Below are 23,379 nucleotides of genomic sequence, written 5' to 3' on the forward strand. Positions count from 1 at the left end.
CCCCCCTGAGGACATTAAACCCACTGAGAGGCACCTTGTTGGCCATCATTTAGCCATTAGCATGAGGATGATTATCTGGCTGTTGAAGCTTCTGATTGCATTCCAGGGTAGCCAGTCTTAGAGGAAGAGTGAGACAGGATGGGGGAGATAATAGCAGGCAAGGGGAGATAACACTGGGCAGGACCTTCCACCGCTTTAGGTAGTTAAATATACCAACAGTAATATTTCTTGTCTTAGTACGTCATATTAATTTGAACTGACTGATGTTGGTAACAAGTTAATGTGGACCCCATTATAAACTAAATTGTACCTGTGAATGTCAATAGTCTGATTACCACTGTCCTTGGAAACAAAATGAAAGATCAATGGCATATAAAATGAATATTTTAAAAAAACGTTTTGAGTACACATATTATTATAAAATTATTAGCTATTGTTAGAAATGCAAAATGCGCATTAGTTTTGCAATTAACACTTAATAAGCTATAAGAATCCAGTACCGTAACTACTCTATGTTTTCGGACACTCTAAGTTTTCGGACACCCCTGTTTTTAGCAAAAAAAATTATTTTTCGTGACTCTTAATTTTCGGATACACGAGTTTTCGTCAATAATTAATGTCTCTAAGTTTTCGGACAGTATATTTTTCAGCTCTATTTTACCAAATTTTGGTCCTGTTTTCGGTATCTAATGTCAATTCGATCATGAGGTTTTACAACCGGATTAACATCATAAAACATTGCAGGTGCATGCTTGAGGGCAACGGACCATTACATTTGCGTTATAGGGTAAATAACCTTGTAAACCGGTACATGTATTAAACAATGGTTTCGCTCGATAGCATAAGCGTACTGACAATTACCAGGGGTAGGGCAAATTAGCAGTTCAATTATCTACCGCAATGGTACTACCCATTCTCAGTAAAATAACTGTGACAAATAGTAAACGCTTCAAAGTTTGGTGCACCCTATTGCAAGTTTTACGAACAATGAAAGGTGTTAGACAAGAACTATCTAAAATGAAAAAACAAAGAATTCATAGTTTGCTTTTTTATTGCGTTAATTACAGGTTCGTACTAGCGAGTATCGGTACATTACATGCTCATCTTTGAACTCGTTGGTCAAAGTAGAATCTTTTTGTTACTTTCTGTCAAATAAATTAAGCATTTAAAATTATTTTAAATGCAGTGCAAACATATATAACTGTAATTTATAATATAATGCATGGTATTTTACAAGCGCGTGCTATTACCGGTAGTCGTTGATACAATTGACGCTATTTTTGGACACTTCAATTTTCAACTCTAAGTTTTCAGACACCTATATTTTGTGAATACTTTTCGTATCTAAGTTTTCGGACACGAAAATTTTTTATTATTTTTAAGTGTCCGAAAACATAGACTAATTACGGTATTCAAGATTTGGAGATATATATATATATGCGTCGTGTACTGAGAAAACTGGGAATAATGCATGTGCGTAAAGTGTCGTCCCAGATCAGCCTGTGCAGTCTGCACAGGCTGATCAGGGACAACACTTTCCGCCTAAACTTGATTTTCGGTAAGAAGGGACTTCCTTGAAACTAAAAATACCATAAAAGCGGAAAGTGTCGTCCTTGATTAGTCTGTGCAGACTGCACAGGCTAATCTGGAACGACACTATACGCACATGCATTATGCCCAGTTTTCTCAGAACACGACACATATATAAACAGACATTAATTAAGTATTCAGCTGACAATACCATGGTAACAAACTGATATTGTTGCACAAAAAATAAAAACCAGATCTGTCAGTTAAATGTTAAATTCAGATACTCTTACAGCATCTTGTGCTAATGGTGATAATACAATAACAAATTGGCAATCAACTAGAAAAAAAACTTGCAAAATGCATGGTTAAACCCTGAGAACATATTGCATTTACAGGATTTTTTCAAGGATAGGGTTTGAATAGGGCTCGACAAATGACATTCCGAGTTCATATTGAGTCAACGCCCGTCATATGATCTTACTTCAAATATATTTTTTTGGTGAAGATTCATTGAACTTTGTACCCTATTTTATGTAAAATATGAAACAGTATACATCGGAAAAGCTGTACTTGCAATTTATGTCTATCTCATACTTGCTTTGAGATGTTATCAAACATTTTGTCACTTAAAAGGTGACTTCTTGATAGGCATCAACAATATCATCTCAGAGGGACAACCAGTTGCCATAGACTATTTTTTGAAAGCAAGAGATTTATAGTTGACTGCCATGAAATTGTATGATAATTTTCCTTTTTAGTTATAAATAGTTTTCTCATTTTCAATTTTAAAACAATACTGTTATAACATATATCTCGCATTTTACTGTAAATTGCATAAGTGGGATTCGAGAATTTGGATCCTCACAGCTTGTCAACATGCATATTAAAACACAACAAGTTATACTTGAATGTTAAAGTTCAAGATTTTTTTAAGGCCTGGGGGAAGCCTTAGTAAGGATAAAAATATTTACAAATGGTTTTATTATAAAGGTATGAATTATGTTAGCAAAATATAATTGAAATAATAGAATCATAATAATGCAGGGTTCATTCAATTTGAACAATTAATGTAAAAAGAACAACACATTTGTATCAACAGTTATGTTGCTCTTACATATACAAATAATCAACAACAAGAATAGTAAACATTTATATTCAGAAGGCATGGTGAAATCCATTTTTATCTTGAATGATAATCAAAAGTGAAATTGCAATTAAAAAATGCTCAAAAAGTTGTTGTTGACAGTTTCATTAAGGGAATTCAGATACTTTAAATCCTGATGGAAAAAACAATGTCATTGTATATGCTTTTTTTAGTTCGCATTGCTTTTAATCTTTTTCTAATATTATTACACTAACAGTCGCAACTCATTTTTTTTTTTGTCTACTACAATCAATTCAAAGTGATAAAACACAGACGTGACAAATACCCCCACATGAAGAGTGGATGAAAAGTACTTGAAATAGGGAAGACCATGCTGAATGTGTAAAACGCACTAATTGACCCCGTGACCTAGTTTTTGGCCCAGCATGGCCCATGTTCGAACATGGCCTAGAGATCATCTTGATAAAACCTCTAACCAAGTTTGGTGAAGAGCGGATGATAAGTACTTGAAATACAGAGTGGACAACATACTGAATGTGTTAAACGCATTAAGTGACCCCTAATTGACCTTGTTTTTGGCCCGGCATGGCCCATGTTCAAACATGGCCTAGAGATTAGCTATATAAAACTTCTGACCAAGTTTGGTGAAGATCAGTAGTAAACTACGTCAATTAGAGAGCAGACACCATGCTCAATATTTAAAACCCACTAAGTGACCCCGTGACCTAGTTTTTGACCCGGAAAGGCCCATGTTCGAACTTGGTCTTAAGATCATCTAGATAAAACTTCTTTTCAATTTTGGTGAAGATCGGATGAAAACTACTTGAATTAGAGAGCTAACACCATGCTGAATGTTAAAAAACGCAGTGACCCCGTGACCTAGTTTTTGGCCCAGCATGGCCCATGTTCAAACTTGGCCTAGAGATCATCTAGATAAAACTTCTGACCAAGTTTGGTGAAGATTGGATGAAAACTACTTGAATTAGAGAGCAGACAACGTGCTGAATGTTTAAAACGCACTACAAAAGACCCTGTGACCTAGTTTTTGAATCGGCATGACCCATATTCAAAGTTGACCTAGACATCATCTAGATAGAACTTCTGACCAAGTTTGGTGAAGATCGGATGAAAACAACTTGAATTAGAGAGCGGACACTTAATGCGGACCGAACGACCGACAGACCGACTGACAAGTTCACTCCTTTATACCCCCCTAAACTTCGTTTGTTGGGGTATAATAAAAAACATGTGCTTATGTTTGTTGCCAAGGTAATAGGAAGCGCTCATGAACATCCAGCAAAAAGAAGTTAATCACAGGATGAAAAATCTCCATTATTAAGTCTGATTACAATCAAATCAGCCTGAATCGGTTAGACCAAAAATGAATTTTATTGTTGTAAAGTAGACATTTTTGTCGCACTTCGTTTAAAATAGCCAGAAACAAAAGTGATAACAAAGAAGAATTTAAACATAGAGGGGAAATGTACGTTCTGCATGGAGGACACGGGCAATTTTTGGCTACTAGTAGGAACAAGAGATTGCCAAGCAATATGGTATGTTTTTTGTTTTTGTTTTTTTTATTTGTTGCCATAGCAACCATAATTATTGACGTAGGAACAAAATGAAATGAAGTGCATAATCTCCATATTACCATCTATCCATATTTTAAGTAAAATAAAAAGCGCATTTGTGAATGTTGCTGAAATAGTTATGGAAATAAATAACATTACCAAATATAAGTAAGCATTGAATTTGTGGTAGCTAAAATAGTTTCTATGATTCTTATATTTTATTTTATGCTTTCTGGTGATTTATAGGGAAATATCAGTGGATTAAAACTGATAATTTCACTGTTTCAAACAATGAAAATTATCAGTGAAAATTATCGATAATTTTCACTGTTTACTGTTAAATGACGTCATTTTTTGGACGAAATGACGTCATTATTCCAGCGAATTTCTTTAGTGAAACTCTTTAACAATGTATATAAACTGTGAAAAAAGCATAAAATAAAAAGAAAATTTGTTGGATTCGGTGGCATATATCTATTTTAATTCATTCGTGATCATAGAAAATATATATTTTCACTCGTGGCGAAAATATTATTTTCTATGATCACTCGTGAATTAAAATCGATAATCCACCGATTCCAACAAATATCCTCTATGTCATGTGAATATGTTTTTAAAATTATATTTTTATCAGACAGATCTTTTATATCTGCATTAAATCTTTGCATACTGCCTTTAAATCAAAGTAAGCTCTGGAAAATGACATTCCCAACCCATTTCTGTTTCTTTTTCTTCTCAATAAAAACCACAACTATATTTTCAGACATGTACACCAAATTAAAAAAAATCAAAACAAAGGTTCAAAGTTTAAATCAATTAAGTTTTTACTTATATAATTATTGATAAATATATCTAGTTATATATATATATTATTTATGTTATTTTTCCATTGAGAAGGTACTTATTGCATTGGAATTTGAGCAGAATAAATGTATACTTCCTTTTAAAGCAATTTGCAATTAATAACACAAATAATAACCTGTGAATATGAAGATATATCCCTTCTCACGCCAATTTTCAGTTTTAAGCTGATAAGTTGATTATGGAATACACAAGCAGTCAAGATTTGCTGATCTCTTAATCCCTTCAAATATTTCTAACACCTAAGCTAAGCAAACTTGAAATCCTTCAAAATCTCTCAAATATATATTTATTTTACATCATACTTTTTGTGTAAATCTGATTAATAAACATTCAACAATAAACACCGGTACTCCTTTTCAAACTTCTGCTGGCCACTGTCATTTGGATTGTCATTCAGATTGCTTTACTTATCCTCTTAATACAGACATTTTGTTCTCCTGATAATGACATCTCTAACAGAAAACCAATACAACACATACAACTAAAATATACAACAGCTTATTCGCCAGAACCACTATAATAAAACAACACTATATTTAATACCATAAATCAACATTAGCACACAAAACCAATAGCCTCTGCCTGTTTTAGACCAACATTTTATATTCTATTCCGCATAAGTCTTTTAAGTCAATGCAGCCCATTTCAGCCCACTGACAAGTCCCATTAGGTACATATTGACATTTGTGAAGTGACCACATACACTAACATTTGTAATCTGATACCAGGGCCAGTCTTCAATCCCAGTGTCCAGTCAAGTCCACCTTAGTGTGCAGTCTCACACTCTGTGACGTAACCAAACAATCAAGTGACTATAACCAGCTACTTTACTTTTCCAAGACAATCTTCCTGATACAGGCCACATTTTAACCTTTGGTTCATGGTACGTTTTAAACTGTCTTTCTTATCCATCAACAATGTAATATATATATATACAAAACCCAGACATGCATTTCAATGTTAAATCAATTTAGGATAAATAATTCCAGTGCAGTAGCAGAAAAAATTAAAACTTTACAGAATATGTTTTCTATTTACTTATTATTTTAAAAGCGAATAAACTGCTTCAATTACCAATTGTTGGTGAAGACCGATAAATCAAATCATGACTAACTTTGAAAAAGGGATGTATAACTTATTTAATTGACCAATACTTGATATTATAGTCTCAATTTATATCTCATGGTTGCAGAGTGACATTCAACCAAGATCTAGCCTGGCCTAGCTTGCTGTAGATGGCTCCGGAGGGGCAGTCAATAGTTCACAGCAGTGGAGGAATCCAGAAAGTGCATATGAAAGGATAGATTATCCTCTATCTGTCACTGTGTAAACACTGAGTATCCTGGGACCATATGATCAGTCAGGAACTGTACACAATCTCACATATCCAGCAAACAGAAATCTCTCTGATGTTTACCCCACCCATCCCTCTACAACTGTGCAACAATCAAGGTAATGCTCTAAGGATATGGTCAATGATCATTGAAAGGATGAATTTAAGATTTATAAAGGATTACATGCATTCTCTTCAATTGTGAAAGTCAGTTTCTTAATAGTTAATTATTTATAAGTTTCACCAAACTGTACAAGAACATTAAAAATAGAGAAAAAAAAATGAATGACCATGTTATTTTGTGTTACGTTCTTTTAAGTTTGGAACTAAAAAGGCAGCCACTGGTTAATTACTTTGTGTAAAAACACATTTTTCATTAAAATTGCTTGTTATTGTTATATGAAGTACGCATACATTTAAAACTTTTTAAATAATGAACCAATACAAATTTAATGATCAGCCATTTAAACATATTTAACAGTTTTCCTGATTTGTTACTGTAAGATCAATATTAAACATGAGTGTTTTGTAAAAGCTAGAGCAGTTTTGACACGCAAATATACCAGGATTAATGTTACTTGTTGACTGTAATCACTTTCATTTCAAAAGTCAATTTATTAATTACACACATTTCATAGGCATGCCATATCAGTTGTACTAATCACCACGCTAAATTCTGCACCTTATTCACATTGTATAGGAGAATGCAATGATTACAAAATTAATGCCCAGTCATGGAAAACTATCTAGAATTAACACCTTTCCCAGATAACAGTCTTTACTAGGTCTTACCACATTTGATAAGTCTTGACACTGTGATCCTGTTTCTTACAAAGCATGAAAAATTGACCAGTTTCCCACAAAAACAGGCCATTAATTGACCATTGGTCAGTATTAAGTTGTTAAAAGATCATGCATCTAAGTCTCCTATGTAAATGTTAGGACTTCCATTATTCTTCATTTTGCAACCAGAAATAATTATAAGGTCCCCTCGACCTCACATGACAAATATCCACAAAGATATAATGAAGCCCAGGAAAGTCTGACAACTGGAGCAGATTGATAAAAGTATATGCTTTAACTCTCATTATTTATTCATTTAACCTTTTCCCGCTTAGAAGCAAAGTGAAAAAGGCTATGTGCAAACAGTATAAAACCAGAACAGCCAGCGAGCAACTTGCAGTCTGTTCAAGTTTTATGCTGTTTGCTGCTCATCATAATCTAAGGTTTGGAGATGAAGCCTTTAATCTTGTAAGAAAGGTCTTAAATTAAGTATGACTTTCTAAGGGACTACAAATGCGAGAAAATACTTATCTATGTGGTAAAGGGTTTAATAGCGAACTTATAACTACTTAAGTTAATGCTGTTTTGCTGCCGCACTTTGATTATGATTGTGGAATATGGCAGTTTGGTGTTGGAATGATGGGCAATAGCATGATATAGGGGCCTATTAGGTATGAAGGGCGGAATCTGATTCATATCTTATAACAAATCATAACAAATCATGTATTGTATTTCAAACATTTATTTATACTGGACCAATATGCAGTGATTACTGCAGACGTCTATGCTCTTTCATGTTAACTACATCCTGATTGCATTGCCCTTGTTTATTTCATATAAATATATCTTACATATCACCCTGTCAATGCCGTCAACAACCTAGCATTGGCCTTGTGGGATACTGTTCGGCGATATATGAGCAACTATCACACAGAAATACCATAAATGATTGTATTAGAGCTCTTGAAATGTTAGATATTTGACCTTGACCTTAAATATAATGATTTGTGTCAAATACAAAGAGGCCCAAAACATAAATGCAGAGTGCATAATTTAAGCCATTAAGCTGGAATTGCACTCATCAGATAAAACACACATGATCATGATGATACTTGTTCATGATAACCAATCATTTGTGTTCAAAAGGCATACAAGAAAAAGTTTTTCGTTTCCACTTAAAAAAATGTGTCCAACCACATAGAGATATGGTTCATTTTTAATAAATAAGATCATCTTCATTAATTATCTATAAAGTTTGTGATTATGGTTTCTATATTGGATCATATGACAGTCAGTTAATTTAAACAAAATGTTCCATATGTACTTTAAATGTTTTACAGTAGCCAATCAAAACATATTTGAAACTTTCTTCAAAACACCAATAATATGTTAATATATGAAAGCAGATACGTGTTTTTCTTCTACTTCATAGGTAGACACTTCAATCAATTGCATTCAAACATGAAATATTTGGTTGACAGCACTCCTAAATCGTTATTTAATAAGCTTTATTCAGCAGTATTTATTCATTCCAAACAAAACAGACTTAATAAAACATTCTACTGTAACGAATAGACTTTGACAGAGAATAGGCCACATTGTAAATATTTAACCCAGTATTATAAACAAATTAAAGTAAATCTAATAACACTCATCATTTAACACAGCTATTCGAATTATCAGTGTCAGTTTCTTTTAAAATATAAATTAAATCTGACAGCGATGAAAAGACATTATGAAAGGCAAACAAAGACAGCATTGTGTATGAGATGATGTCATACACAAGATGGTTCTTGAGGACACATGCCAGTGTGCTGTGAACCCACTGTATTGTAAAATCTGCAGCACTAATTAAATGATGTCTGCAACTTCATATTTCATTTTATTGCATGGTAAATGTTCAGTATTACTGTTTCCTCACAAATATCATAACTAAAACGAAAATTTGCGAACCTGAAACAACTTTTTTCAATTTTGTCAATTTACCCAAACGTGAAAAGTGTGGTCATTGTAAGTAACCACACAGAAAAAACTAGTGGGCTCTACAGCCAGTGTCAAAATAATGGACTCTAAACCTATGTCAAATTATTGGGTTATTATCCCACAGACACACAATAAGGGGTTCAAGCCACAATGTCACAACACACTGCTCTAAAAGCTCAATATTGTTTTTATTCATCATTTTGGAAATGTGGAAAAGGCCGTTTAAATCGAGTTTAAGTTTTGTAAATAATACATCTTGTATCAGTTTTGGTTCATATGATAGGTAATAAATTTTGTTTGAATTCCATTTACAAACAAGAAACCGTCGGAGACGGGTGATGCTCCCCAAGGTTTTTTTTGACACAATATTGCACTATATATTCAGATAAAAGGAAAAGTCTTGAGAGGCATAACTTTGAACAAAATAATACGATGGATGGTTTAGCTACATAAAAATTTCAATGGGCCATAACTCTCAAAATAAATCATCTAACCAGAACCCACTAATAGCATGTGCATCTCCTCAAGGAAGTTAAGCTTCCCATAAAGCTAAATTGTATTCCAGTCAGTAGTTGGGGAGAAATAGCCCGGACAAGAATTGCACTATATGTACAGTTTATAGAAAATTTCAAAGGGCCATAACTCTGTGAAAAATCATCCGACCATAACCGGCCGATAATATGCACATCTCCTGTTGGTAGTGAAGCTTCCCATAAAGTTTCATTGAATTCCCGTAATAAGTTGCTGAGAAATAGCTAGGACAAGAATTGCACTATATATACAATTGAAAATTTCAAAGGGCCATAACTCTGTGAAAAATCATCCGACAAGAACAGGCTGATAATTTGCACATCTCCTCTTGGAAGTGAAGCTTCCCATAAAGTTTCATTGAATTCCGGTCATTACCGTATACGCGCTCTTATAAGACGCATTTTTAAGACTCATATTAATAAGTTAAAATGGGGGTCGCGTCTTATAAGCGAGATACTTGTGAAAATAAGCGAAATTTTTCAAAATATCGAGTTTACTGGGCTTACGCTGGCCAAGTTGGACACATGTCAATTGTTTTGAATCATCGCGGCAGCCATTTGCATTTTCTCTAAAGTCTGTATTTGCCCGTACCGTGTATCGGAACGCTATGTTCAGTTACCGATTTACTTGAAATAAAATGTATCGTTATTGATTTTGTTGTCTATTATTTTTTATTTGAATTTTGTTATTTTTGGGTCGTAAGGCGTAATATTGTCCATGGTTATACTTGAAAAGTTTGTATCACCCGATTGTCTGCGCGCGACGTCGTTAAATGTCGTATAAATTGGACATAATAGTATTCGTGTGTAAGCGGCGACACTAAGCAAAACAAGCTTAAAATAACAGCAAAATCAGTTCGCAGTTTGAAACTGTTAATTGTAAAATAAACACGCGATTACAAGTGCTTCTTGACAAATTTGTATCACCTGATCGTCTTTGTTCGACGCTGTTAATTGTCAATTAAGACATAATTGGCAATAAGGGTATCGTCTGAAAATAGTTACCAGTTTGCAATTGTCAATTGTTAAATAAACACGTTCATTCAGACGACCCCCTTATGCCGATGAAACCTTATTTATTAGGGACCCACGACAGCGGGAGCAAAGAGCGACCGCATGCAATTATCCACAGGTGGCTTTCTTCTTGACCCCAGATTTCACTATCACGCGATTGGCTAATTTTTTTTAAAGTAGGCATTACCTATAGACAATGGGCGTAACATCAAGGTAATCTATATCTGCCTCTTAGTTTTCAATACCCGTCAAACAATACAATTATATTTACAAATTACAACTACTGGAATCGCAAAATGTAACGCAAACGTAACTCTTATGATCTCAAACTCAATGGATGGTACACAGGACGACGAGTTGATTATGATCTTGTGGAAAATCGCGATCAATCTGAGGATGTATCGGCCTGTGCAAAGGTTAGTGATTGCGACCATGATGATGATGATGTCGGCGACTGGGTTTACGATGACAATCTCTCTAGTGAGGAATTCTACAAACTGTTCGGTGAAAGCGATGATGAGGATTTCGAGGGATTTTAAGATGACTGATACGATCAATTACGAACGTAATATGTTTGAAATTGTTATGGCAAATTGATTAAATATGCAATTGTTAGAAATTGTGTTTATTTGATAATTATTTTTACTGTATGAATATTCCTGGAAAATAAATTAAAACCTACTTATATATCATGCAATAAACAAATATTATTTACTTTGTTGTTTGATTGTTTTATTTTTCGGACTTGCGTGAATTACTAATTGTATGCAGCGCGAGTTTGAAAAATTCTCAATGTGTTTCTTATTGATTTTCTTCAACATTCTGCCGTTTTTCGGCCGATGAAAACGGCAAAATTTGACCGCGTCTTACACGCTGGTCAGTCTTAAATCAACCAATTATAAAGTCCGAAATCAGGGTGCGTCTTATAAGCGAGAGCGTCTTATAAGCGCACGTATACGGTAGTTGCTGAGAAATAGCCGGGACAAGAATTGCACTATATGTACAGAAAAAGGAAAATTTCAAAGGGCATTAACTCTGTGAAAAATCATCCGACCAGAACCGGCTGATAATATACACATCTCCTCTTGGTAGTGAAGCTTCCCATAAAGTTTCATTGAATTCTGGTCATTAATTGCTGAGAAAAAGCTCGGACAAGAATTGCACTATATGTACAGTTAATGGAAAATTTCAAAGGGCCATAACTCTGTGAAAAATCATCCGACCAGAACCGGCTGATAACTTGCACATCTCCTCTTGGTAGTGAAGCTTCCCAAAAGTTTCATTGAATTCCGGTCATTAGTTGCTGAGAAATAGCCCGGACAAAAATTTTGCACGGACGGACGGACACACCGACTGTAAGACAGACCAAGCGGCGACTATATATGCTCCCCCCCAAATTTTTGGGGGGAGCATAAAAATATGTGCACAGACAATTTTAATTACACACTTTACCAACAAGAAAAGTACATCAACTTGGCCTTGATCCTGAAAAATTATGTTTTCAACCTGCAGAAATAGTGAATGATTACCAACATAAACTACTTCCTGCACCACTCATAACAACCTCTGTCATTATGCAAATGTAACACCTATTTTGTTTCATCATGAGAACAGAGATAAGGCAGCAATTCCATGATTTTGTTATAACACTTTTTGTCAAGAGCCATAGGAAATGCTTTCAGTGGGTCCTATAATTCACAGCCTAATACTTTTCACACAATTTGTCTCCAATAAAGGAAATCATACAAAAAATTCCCATCAAATTAAACTTGACACCATCTTCTCGGCAGACCCCACACATCCGGTTCTTAAGATGTTTTGCTTTTATTAAATGATTTTTCTCTCATTAATATTCCTGCATCAAGCATGCTGGCACACACCCAGAGGCATTAACGCCAATATGACATCACTAAATTAGTAAAAAAAAGAATGGGAAGACAATAGTGACTGTTGATAGAGGGACATCAAGGACATTTTCTTTGTTTCCAGTTTTAGAAATAAATAAAATGAAGAGCCAGAGACCTTACAATCTTCTGAAATCAAAATGTTTATTTTGTTTATGCTTTTTGTTACAGGGACTTGCTCACAGATTTTGCGTTTATTTTTTTTAATTTTGAATTTTTTTACTAAAACACTGTATTATATGGAATACTTTTGAATAGTTATACAAACAAGTGCCTGCCCTTGGGATCAAACTCTGGACCTCGTAAAGCCTCTAACTTGCAGTCACTAATAACAAAGCCTTTAAAGTATCTTACTACATTAAAACCCATTTCAGTAATAGACGCTAAATTAGAGATGATAAGGGTTACAATAAAGAACATCTAAGCACAATAAATACAGTTTGATCTTAAATTGAAGGCAAACTGTTTTATTTAAAGAAAACTGGCATTTTAATTACAGCAGCCTATTCAGACTTTCAGGAACGCTTTCCTGACAGGCTGACAGAATACCACAATCATTAGATGTTCCATTCACTAGATGAAATGTGATTTTTTAAGGCCAACGTCATGCAAAAATGGGTCTTATGCCATATGCAGCCAGCATTGCTGTAGCCCAGTCCGGGCATCTTGCCGTCTGGTCAGGAACTACCTAATGAAACCATGAAACCTTGCGTGATTAAATAACTGATAGCATAGCTCCTGTCACCAGAGTGCACAGTTGTGGAGGCTGAGCTTGAGCAACGCTGGACGAAATGCGATGAGACCCATTTTCCCATGATGAGGCTCTAACAGTGTGAGTTGAATGTGTCAGAAAACAGTGTGTTAATCAAATATTAACATATCATATACTTTGATGGCAAAGAAATAAACTCATAATAAGACCAATTGTGAGAACACATAAGATGTGATCAACTGTGGTATATTATTTATCTACAAACACTTTTGTGTGGTTTGAATATATGTGCACTTAATAACACACTTTTCATGCTGTGGATATGCAGTTGACTTTTCAAAAGCTTTCGACCGCATGTGGCATGATGGCCAATGGCATGTTATGAGAGGATTCAACATTTACCAAGGACTGGTGCAAGTCATTCAAGAACTCTACGTAAACGCAAGCAGCGCAGTGCTTTTCAACAGACAGAAGGGGTACTTCTTCAGGACATCAGTTGGCGTCTGTCAGCATTGTCTCCCCTGCGAAACGTTTTAGAACTGTTCTATAAAATTTCTAGAACTGTACTGGAACAAATGACTAGAAGTGTTCTGGAATCATCCTTAAAATGGTCTAGAATGATTTAGAACAGTTGTTGAACGTTAAATGAGAATAATTTGTAGAACAAATAGTTCTAAAACAGTTCTGAATTTTTGTTCTAGAACAATTCTTGAACCATTGTTCTAGAATTATTCCAGAATTATTCTTGTATAAATTTCCAGAACTGTTTTAGAACAATTGTTCTAGAAATAATTCTCATTTAACGTTCAACAACTGTTCCTAAAAAAATCTAGTAGATTTTCAGTATGATTACAGAACAGTCCTAGTCAGTGTGTTCCAGTACATTTCTAGAAATGTTTTAGAACAGTTCCGAAGGTTTGCTTCAAGTAAGTCTGGAACTAATGTTCTAGAACAGTTCTTGGACATTGTTCCCCTCAGAACTTGTAACTGAGAACTATTCATCAGGAATAACGTTATTACCTTGCCCAACTGGTGGGATGATTGATCTTAACTTCCATTATTAAATAAAGTTTATATAAGAAAATATATTAACTTTATTTAACTACAACAATATACTTCAAATAGTTACACAATTAGAAAATAAGTATACTATTGTTCACACCAACATTATATATAAACAATAAGTATAACTAATCTAAGAAAGAACATTTTAAAGGGAGGTAATATCCCACTGTTACACATATTTATTTTAAATATGTAGAACAATTGTAGAACAATTGTAGGCCTTGGTTCTAGACCTGTTCTATATGTGTTCTTATTCCCGATTAGAACTTTTGTAGAACTTACTAATTTGAAATTGAAGTCAAATTATCATTGTCTGAATTAGTTTATTTTAAATATGTAGAACAATTGTAGAACAATTGTAGGCCTTGGTTCTAGACCTGTTCCATATGTGTTCTTATTCCCCATTAGAACTTTTGTAGAACTTACTAATTTGAAATTGAAGTCAAATTATCATTATCTGAATTAGTTTATTTTAAATATGTAGAACAATTGTAGAACAATTGTAGACCTTGGTTTTAGACCTGTTCTATATGTGTTCTTATTCCCCATTAGAACTTTTGTAGAACTTACTGGTTCTTTAAGAGTTCTAAATGTGTTCTAGAACGACATTTTAGAACATTTTTTTATAAATTTCTTGAACTTATTTTGTCCTTGAAATTTTCTAAAAATGTTCTGGTATATTATTGGGACAGTTTCAGAACTAAGCCTAATTGTTCTGGAATTATTCTAGAAAACTGTTCTAAAACAATTCCAGAACATAAATTCTAGAATGCGAATATGGAACATTCTAGAACTGTTCTTGATGTTCTAAAACAGTTCCAGAACCGTTCTAATTTCTGGAACAAATTTTTGGGGCTGCTCTCTCCTGTCCTGTTTAACCTTTTCCTTGAGAAAATAGTACAGGAGACTCTCCATGACCACCACACCCCTATCTCCAATGGTGGAAGACCCATTTCCAACTTGAGATTCGCTGATAACATTGACCTCATGGTTTGCAATTAAAAGCAGTGAACTTAGAGATATCACCAATAGACTTTATAAAAGAGCAGGACTGGAGCATACAAGATGGAGTTCAGCATGGAGAAATTGAAGATAATGGTGAACAGCATGACCAATACAAGTGTAGACATCACCATAAACTGTGAGAAGCTAGCAGAAGTGACCATCTTTAAGTACTTGTGCCAAGGATGGTTCCAGTACCATTGAGGTCTAAATAAGAATTGCCCTGGCAACCACAGCGATGGCCAGACTGAGCAGTTTGTTGACAAGCAGTTCTATTAGCTTTGCCACCAAGGACAGGTCGTAGTCTCCATCCTCCATCTACTTTATGATCCATCCTACTCTACGGCTGGGAGACCTTCATGTGGACACAGAATGCAGGATAGAGGCATTTTAAGTTTTTAACATAAATTTCTCCGAAGACTGCTCCTCAGCTCCTACACTGAGCATAAGACCAATGAGTACATTCAGAACATGACTCCAAAACTTGTTGATCCACAAGACCCCTACTGGCAACCGTCAAACGACAAAAGCTGGCTTGGTTTGGACACATCGCCAGCCACAACTCTCTGTGCAAGACTGTTCTCCAGGACATGCTAGAGGGAGGTCAAAGTCGCGGACGTCACAAGAAAAGATGGATGGGTAATGTTAAAGAGTGCACATCCCTTCCCATGGAATAAATTACTCTCAGCAGCACACAAAAGAGCGTACTGGAGGAGGATTTCTGTATCGTCGTCCCTCATTTCCCCCACACGGCCAGAGATTGACGACGACGATGACGACAAACACGAGGACAACGACTATGACAACGACGATGATGAAGATGAGATTGATGCAAGTTTGCAGTTTGAATATATTTTTATCATACCTCTACGCTGATTTTGGCCTGATACGAAGGTGCCTGATGTGTTTTATTTTATGTCAGTAAGAGTTAAAACAAAAAATCTTTGGAGGTTTCGGTATTTTTCGGATTCAAGTCATACTATTGTAATATACAGGCTAGCAAAGAATTGCAAAATATGCAGCTTTACACTAAGAAAACAACTCATAGGAAAACCTTGCCGTATGCTAAACCTAACCTGATAATTTACAAAACAAAAATCAAGCGTTATTCCCTCTACACATATATGTAACACGGATATTTTCTGTATTGTCTTATATTATGCAAATGACATAATATGTGATTTCTTAAACGTAATGAGTAAATGTTATATGAACTATGCAATGATATTCAAACTGTATAGACAATAATTCAAATGTGTAGGAATGAATATGCAATACACCGCATTACAAAAATTGCATGCGGCGGATAATCAACAAACAACTGCAAAAAAGATAATAATAATAAAACTCTGCTTTTAATTTAATTATCTCAAATGTAAATGTTTAGCCTTTATTTTCAAAATCAGGATACATGCTGAATATCTTTAAAAAATATTTAATGTTTATGTTTGGCTGAGTTACTATTCTGCTCCCATCTATCTACCTACTTCTGTAAAATGGGGAACATTAAAGGTGTTTATGAACCTCTTCAACACATTTATTGTTAATATTGACCAAAATTGCTTTACAACATGGAAGTAGATTGTCTTCATTGTGCATTTCAAAGTGATGTTTTATATTGTTGTAAGGTTGTTATGCCACGAGGTAAAATGGCCCATCAGTCGTAATATGAAATGTCCTGATTTTGACCTCAATAAAAATTGCATGTTTGAATTTCACCGCCTCATAAGTTGAAACTGTAATTCAAACAATTAAAAAAAGTCTTAACTTATGATATTTTATACAAAGGGGTAAGAACATTTTGCTTTAACAAACACAACTAAATTTATTGTAAAACGTAGCAGCAGTATTTTCAAACTTTTAGGTGGAAATAAAAATTAGGACTGGTGTTAAACTAAATTGGGATCCCTCTGGTAACATGAAATGTATCAATGTTTTGGCTTTGTTCTAAATATCATCCAAATACAACATTTATTTTTGACATCATCTAAATACAGACTTTTTTGTCTTCATATGCACTTACAGGCTTGAGGCTTGACAACATCCAAGTACAAACGTTGTTGATCTTACTTATTATCATATACAAAAGCTTTGCACAAACTCTAAATGTAAATTATATGGTAGTCCAAATAATTTGACGGAATCTTCGATGTATATCGACCTCATCTTTACAGGAGTAATTATATGGTAACAGAATATTGTCTAGACATTTTACAGATTCAAAAACAAATTTGTTTTTACATCACTTTGAATGTTTAGGAAATCATGACAATATAACTTGATTTTTTTTAAATAAAAACTACCATTTTAACAAACCATAATGTATTGTACAAGACATTTAATATAAATCTACTATAGGAAGAGTATAAATGTTAAGGATGGGACCAGAATGTCTGTAAAAGACATTAAAGTGCAATTGAAGTGTCAAAAAGCAGTTCAAAAAACCAATTTCATCTTGGATGATCCATAAAATTGGTGCTTTCTTTCTTTTGTCCAGAAATAATTGAATCAAAATCAATGTACCGAAGTGGCAATCCTTTTGTCTTCATTCAAGTAGAATAAAAATAAATCTTTCAATATTGGCTATAAACATAATCATAAAACCAACTATGCAATCTCAGTTTCACTCGCCTCCAACTGAGGAGGGTCCTCCGGGATAGTCAAGATGGCCGCATCCATGGCAGAACAGGTATATTTCATCGTTGTATATCCTTTATTACATTTCTTTAATTTTTAAATGATTCTCACTTTCTAGCCATATCAGAAAGAAAGTGATTAGCGTTTATTTCCTATTAAAATTTGCTTTTTATCTTGAGCTCACTCTCTGCCAATGTTCTTAGTCAAGCTGTAATAAGGTCATCATGCTAAGAAATTGTGCAGCGAGTAAAAGTTGAGATATAGAGCAAATATTTATACGAAATAAGCGCTAGCAACTTTCTTGTTGAAATGACTGGAAAGTGAGTGGCATTAAAAATTAAAACAAGGATATCAGTAAAACTGATGGATGCTCCCCAATGATGCTTTGTCGATATATGGGTCAATTGTGTGGAAAAAAGTGAGACATTGAGAAAATCTAAAATTAGCCTCAGTGACCTTGACCTTGACCCCAGTGACCTTAAACCTCATCAAAAGGTAGAGGTCCATACAAGGTACCTACATGCCAAGTATGAAAGAGATCGGTAAAGGATTGAAGGTGCTATGAGAAACTGTAACAAAAGTGTTACGGACAAATCTACTATTAGCTTTGGTGACCTTGACCTTGACCCCAATGACCTCAAATGTCATCAAAAGGTAGAGGTCTATGAAAGGTATCTACATGCCAAATATGAAAGAGTATTGAAGGTGGTATGAGAAACTGTAACAAAAGTGTGACGGAAAAATCTATTATTAGCCTTGGTGACCTTGACCCCAGTGACCTCAAACATCATCAAAAGGTAGAGGTCCATGCAAGGTACCTACATGCCAAATATGAAAGAGATCGGTAAAGTATTGAAGGTGCTATGAGAAACTGTAACAAAAGTGTGACGGAAAAATCTATTATTAGCCTTGGTGACCTTGACCCCAGTGACCTCAAACGTCATCAAAAGGTAGAGGTCCATGCAAAGTATCTACATGCCAAATATGAAAGAGATCGGTAAAGTATTGAAGCTGCTATGAGAAACTGTAACAAAAGTCTATTATTAGCCTTGTTGACCTTGACCCCAGTGACCTCAAACATCATCAAAAGGTAGAGGTCCATGCAAGGTACCTACATGCCAAATATGAAAGAGATCGGTAAAGTATTGAAGGTGCTATGGGAAACTGTAACAAGTGTGACGGAAAAATCTATTATTAGCCTTGGTGACCTTGACCTTGACCCCAGTGACCTCAAACTTCATCAAAAAGCAGAGGTCTATGCAAGGTATCTACATGCCAAATATGAAAGAGATCGGTAAAGTAGTGAAGGTGCTATGAGAAACTGTAACAAAAGTCTATTATGAGCCTTGTTGACCTTGACCCCAGTGACCTCAAACGTCATCAAAAGGTAGAGGTCCATGCAAGGTACCTACATGCCAAATATGAAAGAGATCGGTAACACATTGAAGGTGCTATGAGAAACTGTAACAAAAGTGTGACGGAAAAATCTGTTATTAAATTTGGTGACCTTGACCCCAATGACCTCAAACGTCATCAAAAGGTAGAGGTCCATGCAAGGTATCTACATGCCAAATATGAAAAAGATCGGTAAAGTATTGAAGGTGCTATGAAAAACTGTGACAAAAGTCTATTATTAGCCTTGGTGACCTTGACCTTGACCCCAGTGACCTCAAACATCATCAAAAGGTTGAGGTCCATGCAAGGTACCTACATGCCAAATATGAAAGAGATCCGTAAAGTATTGAAGGTGCTATGAGAAACTATAACAAAAGTGTGACCGTACGGAAGTGCGGAAGGACAAACTGGCAACTATATGCTCCCCATATATATATATATATATATGGGGAGCATAACAAGTAATAAAGGGTATAAAATGGCGAAAAAATACCTGTCTTTGCATTGGCGTCGCCATCTTGACTATCACGTGATAACCCCCTCTGAGAAAGTACATCCAGAGATCTAAAACTTAAATGCATTTGACCAATTGAAATAAAAACTAGTATAATCATTCTCATTGGTTAATATTGTATGTTTAAATCGAGTTTGAGATCTTTAACAATTGTGGGTCCATTCAGGTCATAAGAAAACTTTTGGTATCTGATAATATATTTAGCATTATGCAAAGTTTAGCTATGTGTTCTTTTCCAAACATTGAGAAGTCCGAAAAGTGGAATGTCAATATACCTTAGGCTTCAAATTACTTCGTTAAATATGAATTTTCTCCCACGACGATATGTAAAAACTCTTAAGACCTTCTTTGCATGCAATATATTTTATAATTGGTCCAAAAAGCACACATTCATATAAGAAACAAGAGCTGTCTCCATAGGATGACATATGCCCCCGAAAAACGCTTTGATAGAAGTTATGAGCATTTTTTGAAACCTAAACGCAGATTTCGAAACCTAAACGCGGACCCTAAGTTCAAGGTCAAGGTCAGAGGGGTCAAAATTTGTGTGCGTATGGAAAGGCCTTGTCCATAATACACATGCATACCAAATATGAAGGTTACATCTGAAGCGACATTGAAGTTATGAGCATTTTTTGAAACCTAAACGCTGATTGCGAAACCTAAATGCGGACCCTAAGTTCAAGGTCAAGGGGGTCCTAATTTGTGTGCATATGGAAAGGCCTTTTCAAATGCACATGCAAACCAAATATGAAGGTTACATCTGAAGCGACATAAAAGTTATGAGCATTTTTCAAAACCTTAACGCAGATTTCGAAACCTTAACGCGGACCCTAAGTTCAAGGTCAAGGTAAAAGGGGTCAAAATTTGTGTGCGTATGGAAAGACCTTGTCCATATACACATGCATTCCAAATATGAAGGCTACATCTGAAGCGACATAGAAGTTATGAGCATTTTTCGAAACCTAAAGGCAGATTTTGAAACCTTAACGCGGACCCTAAGTTCAAGGTAAAGGGGGTCAAAATTTGTGTCCGTATGGAAAGGCCTTGTACATATACACATGCATACCAAATATGAAGGTTACATCTGAAGCGACATAGAAGTTATGAGCATTTTTTGAAACCTAAACGCAGATTTCGAAACCTAAACGCGGACCCTAAGTTCAAGGTCAAAGGGGTTAAAATTTGAGTGCGGATGGAAAGGCCTTGTACATATACACATGCATACCAAATATGAAGGTTACATGTGAAGCGACATAGAAGTTATGAGCATTTTTCGAAACCTAAACACAAAGTGTGATGGAAAGACAGACGGACGGATCACTATATGCCCTCCTTCTGGGGCATAAAAAGTCCGTTGTCTGCATTGCTGACATGCAATTTTTTGGTTGGAAGCAAAAAAGCACAACTTTACCCTTCTTGTGCAGCAGCAATCATTAACATCAAACTACATTTGTCATCAATTTTTGTGTGAATAAGCTGAACAAATAGATTACATGCCAGACAATTTAGTGCGCTCAGAATAAAACGCAATTGATTTAACATTGTCAAAAGCTAGCCGCTGGCTATATAGGACGTCAATTTCACATTAAAACTCTAAATTATTAACCAATCAATGAGCACACACACATCCAGGGAACAAAGACGCTAGCTAGTGACAATGCTTGCATAAGACCAAGATCACATTTTCTCTAGTAATAACGCTCAATTTTATTCCTAATGGAATGGTTAACAAAACCAGGACCTTTTACATTTTCAATTTCATATGTTGCTCCTAGAGACTAAAACTTATGTAAACCATGAAAACAAAATCAGGAAAAAGTGCACCAAAAGCATAATTCCAGAAATTGAAAATAAAAACCAGAAGACGTTTTCTCTAAAAGATTATGCACTGCTCTGTGAAGAGGTTTTTAATGCATGTACGTAAAGTGTCGTTCCAGATTAGCCTGTGCAGTCTGCACAGGCTAATTAGGGACGACACTTTCCGCTTTAATGTTATTTTTTGATTAAGGAAATTCTCTTCTTGGCAAAAATCCAGTTAAGGCTGATTAGCCTGTGTGGACTACATTTTACGCATATGCACTAAACCCCCTTCACAGTGAGCTAGAGCAATGCTCATATGTTGTACCCAAGCTTGCAATGAAGTTGAAACAATTGGTTCAACAATTATTGTTATGTCATGACACATCTGATTGAAAAAGGTTTAATTAACACTAGTTATTGTCATTCGTTATTGTCATACCATAAAAGGAATTTTCCTTTACCAAAACAATCAACATTTTTGGGTTGTATTCACAGACTTGAGTGTGGTGAATGAGGCTTTCCCAAACAGACCAAAAATCTGCACTTGAATATTCCACATGTACTGGTAGTGCAAAATGTTACTATCCATCTAGAATGAACTTGAATTGTGCATTAAAAAGAAAGTTGCTAACACATCAATGCAGATGCTGAGTGGATAAGCAGACGGTGTTTTATGACACCTTTCTGAGGACCCAAAGCTTGGTCAGATGCATAATGGGACTTTTGCAGACTGGTCTTCAGTGTCATTATTGACAAAATAAGGAGAGATCGGTCTCTATGAGTAAAAAATGCAAATATGGTTTCTTTTTGCAATCAGCTAGCCAGAGTTTTAAGTCATCTTATATTGTTCTATGCTGTCATACTGGCCCAAAAAGTGTCTTATTGTTATTAAATACCAAAATGAAACAAAAATTTTCCCTATTTTCAATTAAAACAATAACACAATTTCAATATCTTCATTTAAAACTATCACATAAACTCGAAATACCAAAAACTACCAAACAAATCATTGCCATGGTTCAAATGAGGCAAAATAACAATTTGGGAAGCCACAGTCATGTCATCCTTGCAAATCTGAACTTCAGATAACAACGCGTGTTTTGCCAAATAGCAAGCATTTGAGGGTATCCTAGCAACATATTAAATCCACAACCTTGAATGACCAATTTAACAAATCAAGCAGGCATTCATGAGAGTGCACTATGACCCTCATGACAGCCTAGAGCAGCCCTATCAGCACTTTATGTCTCTTTTCAGACACAGGAAAGCTACTCAAGAGCCCCTATTTCACACCTAAGGGAAATTGGAGGAAAACAAACCCTTCCACTATCATTGATTAATTCCCTTAAAACTGATCATGATAATTTAAGGCATCCCAGCTAGAATAAAGTGTTATAAGTGACCATTATCTTAAAGTTTACTGATCAGTCATACTTCAATAAATTTTCAATACTGGTCAGATCACAAAATACAGAAAGTTCCTCATTAAAACATCACAAACATGGAAACCATCTTTTCTAGATATGTAGCTATTTGAGTAGAATGATACCTGGACAACTGGTTATAATATATCCATAGCAGTTGCAAAGTGACAGGGATATTAGTATCAGTGTTTGAATTGTCAGACTGGCTCT

At 35.0% G+C, this 23,379-nt stretch overlaps 1 protein-coding gene and 1 long non-coding RNA gene across 2 annotated transcripts in view; one reads left to right on the forward strand and one right to left on the reverse strand.

Annotated features, from left to right (window-relative positions):
- Window positions 1-23,379, reverse strand: part of LOC127873841 (kinesin-like protein KIF26B) — a 258,849-nt gene that overhangs the window by 155,648 nt on the left and 79,822 nt on the right. The window lies entirely within an intron of this gene.
- Window positions 105-6,609, forward strand: LOC127873850 (uncharacterized). Its single transcript, XR_008046417.1, has 3 exons — window positions 105-199; window positions 5,799-5,953; window positions 6,263-6,609. It is a non-coding gene; the product is annotated as an uncharacterized LOC127873850 (long non-coding RNA).

Source organism: Dreissena polymorpha, chromosome 3, assembly GCF_020536995.1.
Source record: "Dreissena polymorpha isolate Duluth1 chromosome 3, UMN_Dpol_1.0, whole genome shotgun sequence".
Classification (NCBI taxonomy): domain Eukaryota; kingdom Metazoa; phylum Mollusca; class Bivalvia; order Myida; family Dreissenidae; genus Dreissena; species Dreissena polymorpha.